A 12,518-nucleotide genomic window follows, 5' to 3' on the forward strand; every position below is an offset into this window, starting at 1 on the left:
ATAATTATCTTTTTTTTTTACCTTTCCCCCTTTTTTTTCAAGTGCCTTTCAAGTACACACAATCCTCCTCTCAGGCCAAAGTATCATCCAAAGTCATATCATTTCTTGAAGTCAGAGGCTTTTAAGTACAGTACAGTCTAGGTCCTGACAGTTTGACAACAGCATAACTCCTGGAAGCTAGATAGGAAGCCAGCATGGAGGGTCCCAATCCCAAGCAAAGTCTGAATCCTGGAACACTGGGACAAAAGACAGGACTTGGTTGGGAATAAACCACTGCATAGGCAGAACCTGAACATAAAGGAGCAAATAAATCTTTGTAAAGGCATGAGCTAGACTGCATAAGAAACATCTTGACCAACAAGAAGCCAGGGATCAGACCCCAGTCCCAGCATAAAAAGTTTGGATCTATATAAATAGGTATATTCTCCATACCCTAGAAGTTAGGCTAAAATAACAAAGATAAGCAAAAAAAAGCTAAAAGAGCTCTCACCATAGAAAACTACTTTGCAGATAAAGATGATTAACAATGCCATATCTGAAGAAGAAATCGGTGAAAAATCACTCATAGGGGAAGTCTCAAAAAAGTCTATGATTTGGACTCAAATCCAAAAGCTCATAGAAGATCTTAGAAAAGAATTTAAAAATCAAAGAAGAAAGGTAGCAGAAAAATGGAAAAAAGTAAATGAGAGACATGCAGGAAGATTATGAAAAACTGACCAAAGAAATCAACTCATTTAAAAATAAAAATAATGAAATAGAAAGAGAATGTAACTCTTCAAACAATAAAACAAACAACTGGAAAAGGAATGCAACTCAGCAAAGAGGGAAATTAACCAGTTGACAAGGAAACACAAAAGCTAAATGAAGAAAATAAAAGCTTAAAAATTTAATTGGACAAATGGAAACCAATAAACTTATGATACTACAAGATTCCACCAAAGAAAGTAAAAAGGCTTCAAAAAGTGAAGAAATTATAAGTACCTTTTAGGAAAACCAGAATATTCAAAGAAAATTATAGACCAATATCCCTGATGAATGTTGATGCAAAAAACTTAAATCAAATTTTAGTAAAGAGATTACAGAAAGTTATTTCTAGGATAATACACCAAGATGAGGGAGTATTTGTACCAAGTAGGCAGGGATGATTCAATATTAGGAAAATCACTGACTATAACTGAGCATATCAATAACAAAAACAGTAGAAATCATGTGATTATCTCAATAGATGCTGAAAAAGTTTTTTGAAAAAATAAAACATCCATTCCTATTAAAAGCACAAGAAGGAAAAAATATGGCACTCATTCCTATTAAAAGTACTAGAATGGAGTTTTCCTTAAAACAATAAGCAGTATCTATAACTATCAACAAATATTATTTGTAATGAGGATAACATAGGAGCATTTCCAATAAGATTATGAGTGAAACAAATATGCTCATTATCACCATTATTATTGGATATAGTATTAGAAATGCTAACTTTGGCAAGAGGAGAAGAAAAAAGAAATTGAAGGAAAAAGAATTGGCAATGGGGAGGCAGAGCTTTCACTCTTTGCAGATGATATGATGGAATACTTAAAGAATCTTAAAAACTACTTGAAATGATTTACAAATTCAACAAAGTTGCAGGATATAAAATAAAACCATATGAATCATCAGTATTTATATATATGAACAACAAAGCCCAAAAGCAAGAGTAAGGAAGAGAAATTTCATTTAAAGTAACTGCAGACAATACTAGGAAATCTACCTCCCAAGACAAATTCAGAAACTGTATGAATGCTATTAAAAGTACTTCTTACATAAAGTCAGATCTAAACATTTGGAAAAATGGCATTTACTCATGGTTAGGTTCAACTAATATACTAAAAATAACAATTCTACCTAAATTAAATTATTTATTCTGTGTCATACCAATCAACCTGCCAAATAAGTATTTTACAGAGTTAGAAAAAATAGAAAAAAATTCATCTGGAGCAACAAAAGGACAAGAATAGCAAAGGAATTGTTAAAAAAAACTGTAAAGGAATGTGGGCTAGCCCTACAAAATCTAAAACTATACTATAAAGTGGCAGTAATCAAAGCTGTCTGGGAATGGTCAAGAAATAAAATAATGAATCACTGGATTAGGATAAGTTAAAAAAAACATAGCATACAACTACAGTTATCTACTGTTTGACAAACCCGGACATTAACTTCAAGGATAAGAACTCACTCTTTGACAAAAATTGTTGGGAAAACTGGAAAATAGTATGGCAAAAACTAGATATAGACACATATCTCACACCCTATAACAAAATAAGGTCAAGGGTATAGGATTTAGATAAAAAAATGTGACATAAAAAATCAACTAACAGACCAAGAAATACTCTATCTGTCATAACTATGGAAAGGGGAGATATTTATGACCAAGTAAAAATAATGTTTATTATAAATTGCAAATTGGATGATTTTGACTATATTAAATTAAAAATATTTTGCACTATTAAAACCAATGTTGCTGAAATTAGAAGGAAAACAGAAAGCCGGGAAACAATTTTCACAGCTAGGAGTTCTGATAAAGGTCTCATTTCTAAAATATATAGAGAATTGCATCAGATTTATAAGGTTACAAGTCATTCACCAATTGAGAAATCATCAATGGATATGAATACAGTTCAATACAAGTCAATTTTAGAAGGTAACTAGAGAAATTTTATGACTTGTTAAACTGCCCCCCCTCAAAAAATAGAATTGCATTTCTCCTACCCATAATATTCATGGTTTGCAAGAGAAAATTCCGCTTCTTCTTTTATTTGTTATATATACTTCTATGTGGTAATTTATTTATGTTTATTATTAATGTTTTCATCAAGATTCTACCTTGAATATTATATATGCATATATATTCCTTTTAAGAAAAATCTAGACTATAATTATCAATATAACAGTTAACAAATCTGACTTGCTTTTTTTTACTGTGCCTCTACATTGTTTTGCACATAAGAACACAGATTATAAAGCTAGAAGGGACCACAGAACCCATCAAGAACAATCTTTTTATTTTATAGAAAAGATAATTGACTTCCTAGAGACCCACAGCTAGTAAAGGTCCATAGAGTTACATCGTCCCATATGTTACATTGTCTTCATAGTTGTTTTCCCCCTAGGCTCATCTTATGGTCAACCATTATTTCCTCATTCATAGTAATATGGATTGTTTACCAATTAGTTTAGTGAAATGGAATTAAAAATGTGATAAGAAAATATGGAAATTGAATTGGATAATTTCTTCATTGATTTGGCAGAGATAGATCTTTAAGTCAGCAGTCCTAGAGGTTTAGGAGGTTGTTTTAAAAGTGGTGCTTATATTTTCCTGTATAGATATTCATATCTTCTCTAGTTTGTTAAACAATATATTGAGATACTATCCAATCTAAGGTTCTTATCCAATAAATATGAAAGAGATTTGACACCTGAGATTTGATTGGATGTTTAACTATAGCATGTTTAACTTTGGACAGGAGGCTATACTGCTCCTGCTGTTCTGAGATGCCATGATAGAAGGCAGTACAGTTATAACCTTTGCTATAACTTTGAACAAATATTTTCCCCCAATGGGAGCAATTTGAAAGGGTTCATGCATCTGTTCTGAGGTTTCAGAGTCTAGATGATAAAAGCTAAATCCCACTTCACTCCTACACAAAAGTGTTTATACTTAAGATCTGAAAGTAATTTTTAATTAAAATTTCTGGTGCGGCTAGGTGGTGCAGTGGATAGAGCACCAGTCCTGGAGTCAGGTGTTCAAAATCTGACCTCAGACACTTAATAATTACCTAGCTGTGTGGCCTTGGGCAAGCCACTTAACCCCATTGCCTTGCAAAACCCTAAAAATGAAATTTCAAGCAGCTTATCTCATATCGTGGTCTTTAGTGACATGGAAAATAGTCTTAGTAATAGATCTAAGCTTAAATTGATTAACTTTTGGGCAAATCAGAAGTTAACAAACTATATCTAAAAGAAAGAATCTTTTTGAAATAAAGCACAGTTCATATGTGCCACCAGTAGCAAAACTATTTTAGGTTAAGAGAAGAAATAAAATAATTTCTTAAAGGAATGAATAGACTTTTGATTTAGGAAATGACAATTAAAACAACTTTGAGGTACTACCTTACACCAGTCAAATCAGTTAATATGATAAAAATAAGAAATTATAAATGTTGGAGAGGATGTGAAAAAATGGGGCACTAACACATCGATGATGGAGTTGTGAACTGATCTAACCATTCTGGAAAGCAATTGAGAACTCTACTCAAAGGGCAACTAAACTGCACATATCCTTTGACTAAGCAATACTACTTCTAGATCTGTATCCTAAAGAGATCATTTAAAAATGAAAAGGGGTTATATGCTTAAAAATAGTTATAGCAGTCCTTTTCATGGTAGCAAAATATTTGAAACTGAAGGGATTAAAAAAAATAAAAAGAAGGGATGTTCATCAGTTGGGGAATGAATGAACAAGCTATGGTATTGATCACAATGGAATACTGTCATGTAATACGAAATGATGAGCAGGCAGATTTCAGAAAAACTAGAAAGATTTGAACAAAATCATGCAAAGTGAAATGAGCAGAACCAGGAAAACATTGTATTCAGTATCAGCAACATTGATCAAGAATGATGATAAATATAATTATCAACAATGAATGACCCATCTTTTCTCAGCAGCCCAATGATCTGATACAAATACAAAGGACTTGTGAAGAAAAATAGTATCCATCCCAAGATAAAGAATTGATGAATTCTGAAAGCAGACCAAAGCACACTTTTTTCACTTATCTTAATCCTTTTGGTGTTTTTTCTTTAGATTTATTTCTTTTTTTATAATTATGACTAATATGAAAATGTGTTTTTACATAAAGCACATATAATCCTTATCATTTTAGGAAGGAGGATTGGAATTCAAGATTTTGTATAAGTGAATATTAAAAATGTCTTGACATGTAATTGGGAAAAATAAAATACTTTTAAACCTAAAAAATGTAAAAAAAATAAATGATTAGATAACAAATTAATTTTAAAGATATTTTTAGAAAAAAATTTAATGGGCTCTAAATCATTACTTATTAGGGAAATGCAAATTAAAGCTTCTCTGAGGTACCACCTCACACTTCGCAGACTGGCCAATATGACCAGAAAGGATAATGATCATTGTGGGAAGGGTTGTGGGAAATCTGGGACACTATTACATTGTTGGTGGAGCTGTGAACTCATCCAACCTTTCTGGAGAATAATTTGGAATTATGCCCAAAGGGCAATAAAAAGGTACATATCCATTGATCCAGCAATACCACTACTGGGTCTATACCCTGAAGAGATGATGAAAAAGGGTAAAAACATCATTTGTACAAAAACTTTCATAGCAGTGTGGTGGCAAATAATTGTTAATCAAGTAAATGTCCTTCAATTTGGGAATGGCTTAGCAAACTGTGATATATGCATGTCATGGAACACTGTTGTTCTATTAGAAACCAGGAGGGATGGGAATTCAGGGAAGCCTGGAGGGATTTGCATGAGCTGATGCTGAATGAAATATACAAAACCAAAAAAAACACTGTACACTCTAACAGCAACAGGGCAATGATCAATCTTGATGGACTTGCTCATTCCATCAGTGCACCAATCAGGGACAATTTGGGACTGTCTGCAATGGAGAATACCATCTGTATCCAGAAAAACAACTGTGGAATTTAAACAAAGACCAAGGACTATTAACTTTAATTTAGGAAAAAAAACCTGATACTTATTGTCTGATCTTGCTATCTCTTATACTTTATGTTTCTTCCTTAAGGATTTGATTTCTCTCTAATCACAATCAATTTGGATCGATGAATACCATAGAAACAATGTAAAGACTGGCAAATTCCTTTTCTGTGGGGGGGTGGGCAGAGGGAAGTAAGATTAGGGGGGAAACATTGTAAAACTCAAAATAAATAAAATCTTTAAGTATAAAAAAAGAAAGATTTAATGGAAGTTAGAACAACAGCAATAAACTAGCTATTCTGCAATTTGATTATTTCTCAGTCACAGGTTTCTTTGGTACCTAGAAGCTTCATTTTTGTATTTGGTTAAATAAGATTTACTCAAAGGTGGTACAACTGTTATTAAGGTCATTTCAATAAATAATTTTTGTGTCTATATAATATGCAAATCACTATTCCAGACTCTGGTGTATTTAGTATTTAAGATAAAAACTGAAATAATTGTTAATCTTGATTCTACTGGCTGGAATATCTAATGCCAATGAAATGAAAAGAGTGTATTTTTAGTAGGAAACTTGATAAGTAATCAAAAATCCCAAAATACTAAGGTCCTAAAGCTTGCTCTTTTTCTTATGAACCACTTCTAAAGGTCAACTTTGCTCTCTCTCTTTGTTGCAATTATAGATATTTTTTGTATTAGCTTCTTTATATGCATTATGGATATATAATTATATTACACAAAGAAACATTATGAATAGAAAAGAGAAAAGAGCACAGAGAGAATACTAACAGAAATTTTTGTTTATTTTATTTTTGGTAAATATATATCAGTATAAGAAATTGGTAAAAAAAATAAGAAAATAACCTAAATGAGAATAACTTAGTTGGGGGAATAGCTAAATATTACTGACAGGGTTTCCCAATTGTGATCTTAATTACTAGAAAAATAACTTTTAAACACCCCTTAGATTTAAAAATAAATAGAAAAATGTTCTCACAAAAATGAATTCTCTAATTGCATACGTGTTACCCCTCTTATCAATAAGTCCTCAATCCAGAACATTTCAAAGTCAAGTATTAACTATCCTGACTAACTTTATCAATAGTAAAGTATTCATTTAAAATCCCTAGAAGACTGAATTTATATCAAAAGAAAATAAAAATGAACCAGTCCAACTTCAGAGAATTGTGTAGATTATTTAATTTAATTTATTTTAGGTTTTTATAATGCAAATGCAGTTAAGTGGTTTTCCCAAGGTCACACAGCTAGGTAATTATTAAGTGTCTGAGGCCAGATTTGAACTTGGGTACTCCTGAATCCAGGGCCAGTGCTCTATCTGCTGCACCACCTAGCTGCCCGACCTTGTGTTTTTAAAGTGTGATTTTCTTTTTGCTTTGTCTTGTTTTATTTTTTTGCATCACAGTCAGCTAAACTCATCTTCACCTAGAGTTCCTCCTTTGTTGCAAATTTCTTATACATTATCGTACATTTACTCTCCTCCTTCCAAAAAAAAAAATCATTTGTGTTTTCAGTGAACTCTTCTTTTTTCCATAGCCATGTCATTTATTTAATATAATTATATCTTGATAATGCATAATCAAATGACAGAACCCATTGAGCAAGCTATAGAACAATGCCTTAAAATTTAAAGGTTAAGAATTTATGAATATATCTAACAGTATATATGACATTCTTATCACCTTTTCTCCTACTTCTCTAAGGGAGAATGTCATTCAGTGAATTTATATTTATATTTACTATATACAAATGCATATATAATTTATGCATTTATTCATTCTGACATTCAATTATTTATTCATTTAACTCTTTTCTCTATCTTATTTACTTATTAGATTTATATATGCCTTAATGCCCCTATTTCACTCATCCTAGAAGCTTAACAGCCCCTCAAGAGTTTTATCTTAATACTGATTAGCACACAAACTTTTTACCTGCTACCTGCCCTCCCCACCCCCCCCACCCCAAATCTGTGTTGGTTCATTCCTCTTTAGACTGTATTGAACATTCACTTCCCAGGGCTCACTTGATTTGTAGCAGACCTAGGCAGACATACAAACTGGCTTTAATTCTACTGTAACTCAGAATTCTTGAACTCAACTGATCCACCAGACTAAATCTCCTCTAATAGGACCAGCTGGAACCTCAGAATAACTCTCATTTATATTGCATTTACTAAATACTAGGCATTGTGCTAAGTCTTTCAAGATTATTTCTTTATTTGATTTTTACAAATACTTGCTATTATGATCCCTATTTTATAGATGAAGAAACTGAAGCAAAAAGTGAATGAAGGATTTATTCAAGGTCATAAAATTATTAGGTGTCTGAGGATGGTTTTGAATTTAAGTTATCTTAATTCTGAACTTTGTATTCTGTCTACTGTGCCACCTACCTGTTTCAAACATACATTCATCTTAAAAATGAAAAAGAATCAAATGATTTAAAATGTGACCAAAATTCAATTTTTTTCACAGTAGGAAGTATAACTATTTCACTTTAATAATGTTTCACATTACATTTTTACAATTATGATATTATGAGATTATTGGTTTCTATGAAGAGAATGTCTTTCCATTGGGAACATAAAGAATATAACAAATAAATTATCTCACGATAAAGCTATTAAAGATTCATAACTTCTGAGATTTTAATTGGTTATGATTGATCCCCATTAGAGTATTTACCAATAGGGAAGCATTTTAATGATTTTCCTTCCATCTAATTTAAACATGGTTCCTACTTACTGATCATAATTATTGACGATAACATGAAAAGCAGGTTTTAGAAAATAAAAACTAAAACTGGTGATAATACTTGTATTAAACTGTATCTATAACTATATAAAAAGGTTATATATATACATATATATATATAATTGAATATACAACACAATATATTGCAGTTATCATAAAAATCAAGTTATAACTTTCAGGTCAAATTCCTAGCTATTACATGTACAAACTTCTTTCCCAGAAAATAATGGGCGTGATAATTTTTTTTAAAACAAAAACATATTCAATGATTTTTTTTCTCTCTTGGTTTGAGCTACATTTCTTTGATGGCATTTTATGTTTTCATTTTCTTCAAAATTTTTTAAAGTGTAGTTCAGACCATTAACATTACAATATTCCTTTCCTTTCCTTTCTTTAGATGTAGTTCTTTGGAAATTATAGTGTCCAATCCCTTGAAAACATAGGAGAAGAATAATTTTTGAGATAGTAGTATTATTATGAACTAGGCAGGCTGAATACACATTGTTGAATGAACACTGCATTGTTGGATGGAACATCCATATTTACAGAATCTAGAGACATTTTTAGTATTTGGTTAATATGCAGATTTCAGTTTGTCTGAGAACTTTTCCCACATTTGAACTTTTTAATATCACAAAGAATTAAAGTATAATATCCATAGGTCTATTCTATATGCATATCACATCTATTGTTTGCAAATTCAGATCATGGGAGACAAAATGAGATATGTGGACTAATTGGCTTAATCCAGATGTAAATAGTTTGCAATGCATCATATTTTTAATTGGATATCAACATTATTTTCTTGATTTCAAATTCAAACTTATCAGTTAATATATCTCACCTTTAGGGCAGTTAGGCAGCACAGTGGATAGAATACTGGACCTCAAATCAGAAAAGCCTGAGTTCAAATCCAGCCTCAGGCACTTAATAATTACCTAGCTGTGTGGCCTTGGGCAAACCACTTAACCCCATTGCCTTGCAAAAACTAAAAAAAAAGAAAAAGAAACACAAAGTAATTGATCAGCTTTGATTCTATATCAAATCATAATTAAGAATGTCTTTATTTGTATAAAAGTTTGAAATCAGTTATGGTGGAGGAAGTATTTAATATAGCAAAAAGTCCCAGATTTAAGTATCATGTCAACCTCAGTCAATATTAGATTTCAGACATTTATGTATTGTGTAATGTTGGGGAAGTCACTTATCTTTGCCTTACTTCTCCACATACAAGATTCTCTTACATTTTAAATCCATAAGCATATGTGTAATTGATGATATACTGGTGCTTTTTTATATACTGTATGACTGATCAGTTAATAATCCCCCAGTCAACACCTTTTCAGTCTCTGATGTATAGACTTGTTCCTGAATGAATACATGCATGTATAACTTCCTCTTTTAAATTAAGTCATATTAGCGAAATAAAGAATATTTTAACTGTAGTTTGTTATTATATTATGAAATATTTGTCATATGCTAGGTACCATACAGTAATATCTACTTTTTTCTTTTTATTCTATGATTATTTTCCTTCCATTTTATTCACTTTTCCTTAACTTTTTAGTCTTCTTCCTACTCTTATTGGAGTCATGACTTCTTTTTATTTTGGCCACGTCTAGGAAGGAGTTTTTCTGATGTTAAACTGGTGGCATATTCAAAGTTCCTTAACTATTAAGTAAACTTTATTATTGATGATGAAGATGCAAGATATAAGAACACTTCACAGAGTTCTTTAAGTGTTGGTGTCTTAAGTGACTGAATGATACACTAAATTCATGCAATTTAATTGGTATCTTGGAGACAAAAATGTTTTACCAATTTTTTTCATATTTGACTTTTATAAATCTGGTTTATGAGAAGTAGCTTGGATACTGGAAAATAGAAAGCTAGCCTTCTCATCAGGAAGACTTTGACTCATGTTGCCTCCTTACATACTATGTGTGAATTTAGCAAGTTTTTAATTTCGATTTGCATCGGTTGAAGAAGTTTTGTCATGGAGCTACCTATACCTATCATAATGCCAGTACCCATCCCTGTCCATATATGAGTATACATATTTTCGTGCCAGTTCATATTTTTCTCCAGTGGAATCAGTATCCTTCTCTTAAGCTGTGATCTTAGTGTCCTGATGATCTAGACATTGGTTTTAATTTGGTTACACTGAGAAGTAAATCATCGCTTTAGTCAAATTATTTTGTTCACCTGGTTTGAAAGATAAATTGCTCAGCTAATACTTAGTATAAACTGAGAGTGGAAGTAATTAGTATGGTGGATGCTACTTTAAGGGGAAAGTGTTGTGGTTTTTTTCATCTTTACAGCAGATGCAGGAACATAAGGCCGTCAGTGGGTATCATACTAAATTGTCACTGAATTACACAAAATCAACAGGCTTTAACAAAATAGCTCATGTTTTCAAACTTGTTGTCAGATTAGGGCTTTTGCCAATCTTCCTTACTGAAAGATGTCCATTTGTGGCTTGAATTGACATATGGAGGTGATTAGGGAGAAATTTCAGGACCATTTGGGAAATCTAATATTTACATGAACTAATGCACATGATAAGACTGTAATGCTTATTTATTTTCTCTCTTCTTCCCAGCTAAGTCAAGTTTGTGAGTATGTGTGCATATTTCTCCCTCCATTTTTCTAGTAGCATTACTGCCTTGACCCATAACTTTATTACAATGGTTTACTACCTTATCACTTCAATAATAAAATAGTAGGCATTTAAAAAGAGACTGTAAAAAATAACATGAATAATGTTGATAATCTATGCAACATAATAGATGGAGAGCTGGTTTTGAAAAGAGAAAGGATTAAAATTAGACATTTGACATATATTAACTCTGTGACCCTGGGAAAATCATTCACCCTTTCACTGCTTGACATAGTTCTTTAAGTATCAATGAATCAGAAGATATACACAAGTAACAATAGATGAACTTTTATCTTCTGCACCTCTCTACTCCAATGAAACAATAGGGCCAGTCCCTAAAGCTATAAATACTGTTTTCATTAAGTTGTGAGAAATTAAAAAATAAAAGTTAAACATTTTGATCAATCAGTTTTTTAAAGAAATAAATGAAGACCTAAATAATTCTATTTTTTTATTCCTAATGTTCTGATTTTGTTATGTTGAGTTTCACATTTTTTCATTGTTATTGTTCTGTTATTTGGTCATCTCAGATTTTCATTACCTTGTGGACTATAGAGTTCCAATACTATCCAGAGAATTTTCTGCAAAGGAATCCTAATAGTTTGCTATCTTGTTCCCCAGTGAATTAAAGCAGGGTCACAAAAGTAGGAAGTACCTGAGTCTGGATTTGAACTCAAGTTTTCTTGTTACCAGGTCTAGCATTCTATCCACTGAGTCATCCAAACTGTTTCTACTTTTCACATAAGCAGTTCTAATTCAAAAGACACCTTTATTTTTTATTTTATTTAGATTTTTGCAAGGCAAATGGAGTTAAGTGGCTTGCCCAAGGCCACACAGCTAGGTACTTATTAAGTGTCTGAGGCCGGATTTGAACCCAGGTACTCCTGACTCCAGGGCCAGTGCTTTATCCACTACGCCACCTAGCCACCCCGTAGAAGACACCTTTAAATGAAATTGTTGCTTACCTACTCTAATTGGGAGAGCAAACTAAAAATTAATTATAAGCTTCTCCTTTTCAGAAGAGGAAACAGAGGATGTTTAATGTCTATTTGCTTTATTTTATCTCTAAAATCTGAAAATTTCCCATCTTATAAACATATTCTCTTTTTAATCTTACATTAATCATGTGAGACAATGAATGTAGGACCTAAATCTTTAAGAATTTAAATGATCCAGCTTGTGTCAAAGGTAGAATTTCACCCAAAATCTTCATGACTATGATTATTACACAGTTTACTACATTCCCTTGGTCAGAACTATCTTTTTTCATAATCAGATTTAATGAGTCAGAGGAACATTTAAACTGATTTTGAAGTCATTCTGTATATTGTTATCAGAATAATTTT

Source organism: Macrotis lagotis, chromosome 1 (assembly GCF_037893015.1).
Source record: "Macrotis lagotis isolate mMagLag1 chromosome 1, bilby.v1.9.chrom.fasta, whole genome shotgun sequence".
In the NCBI taxonomy this organism is placed as follows: domain Eukaryota; kingdom Metazoa; phylum Chordata; class Mammalia; order Peramelemorphia; family Peramelidae; genus Macrotis; species Macrotis lagotis.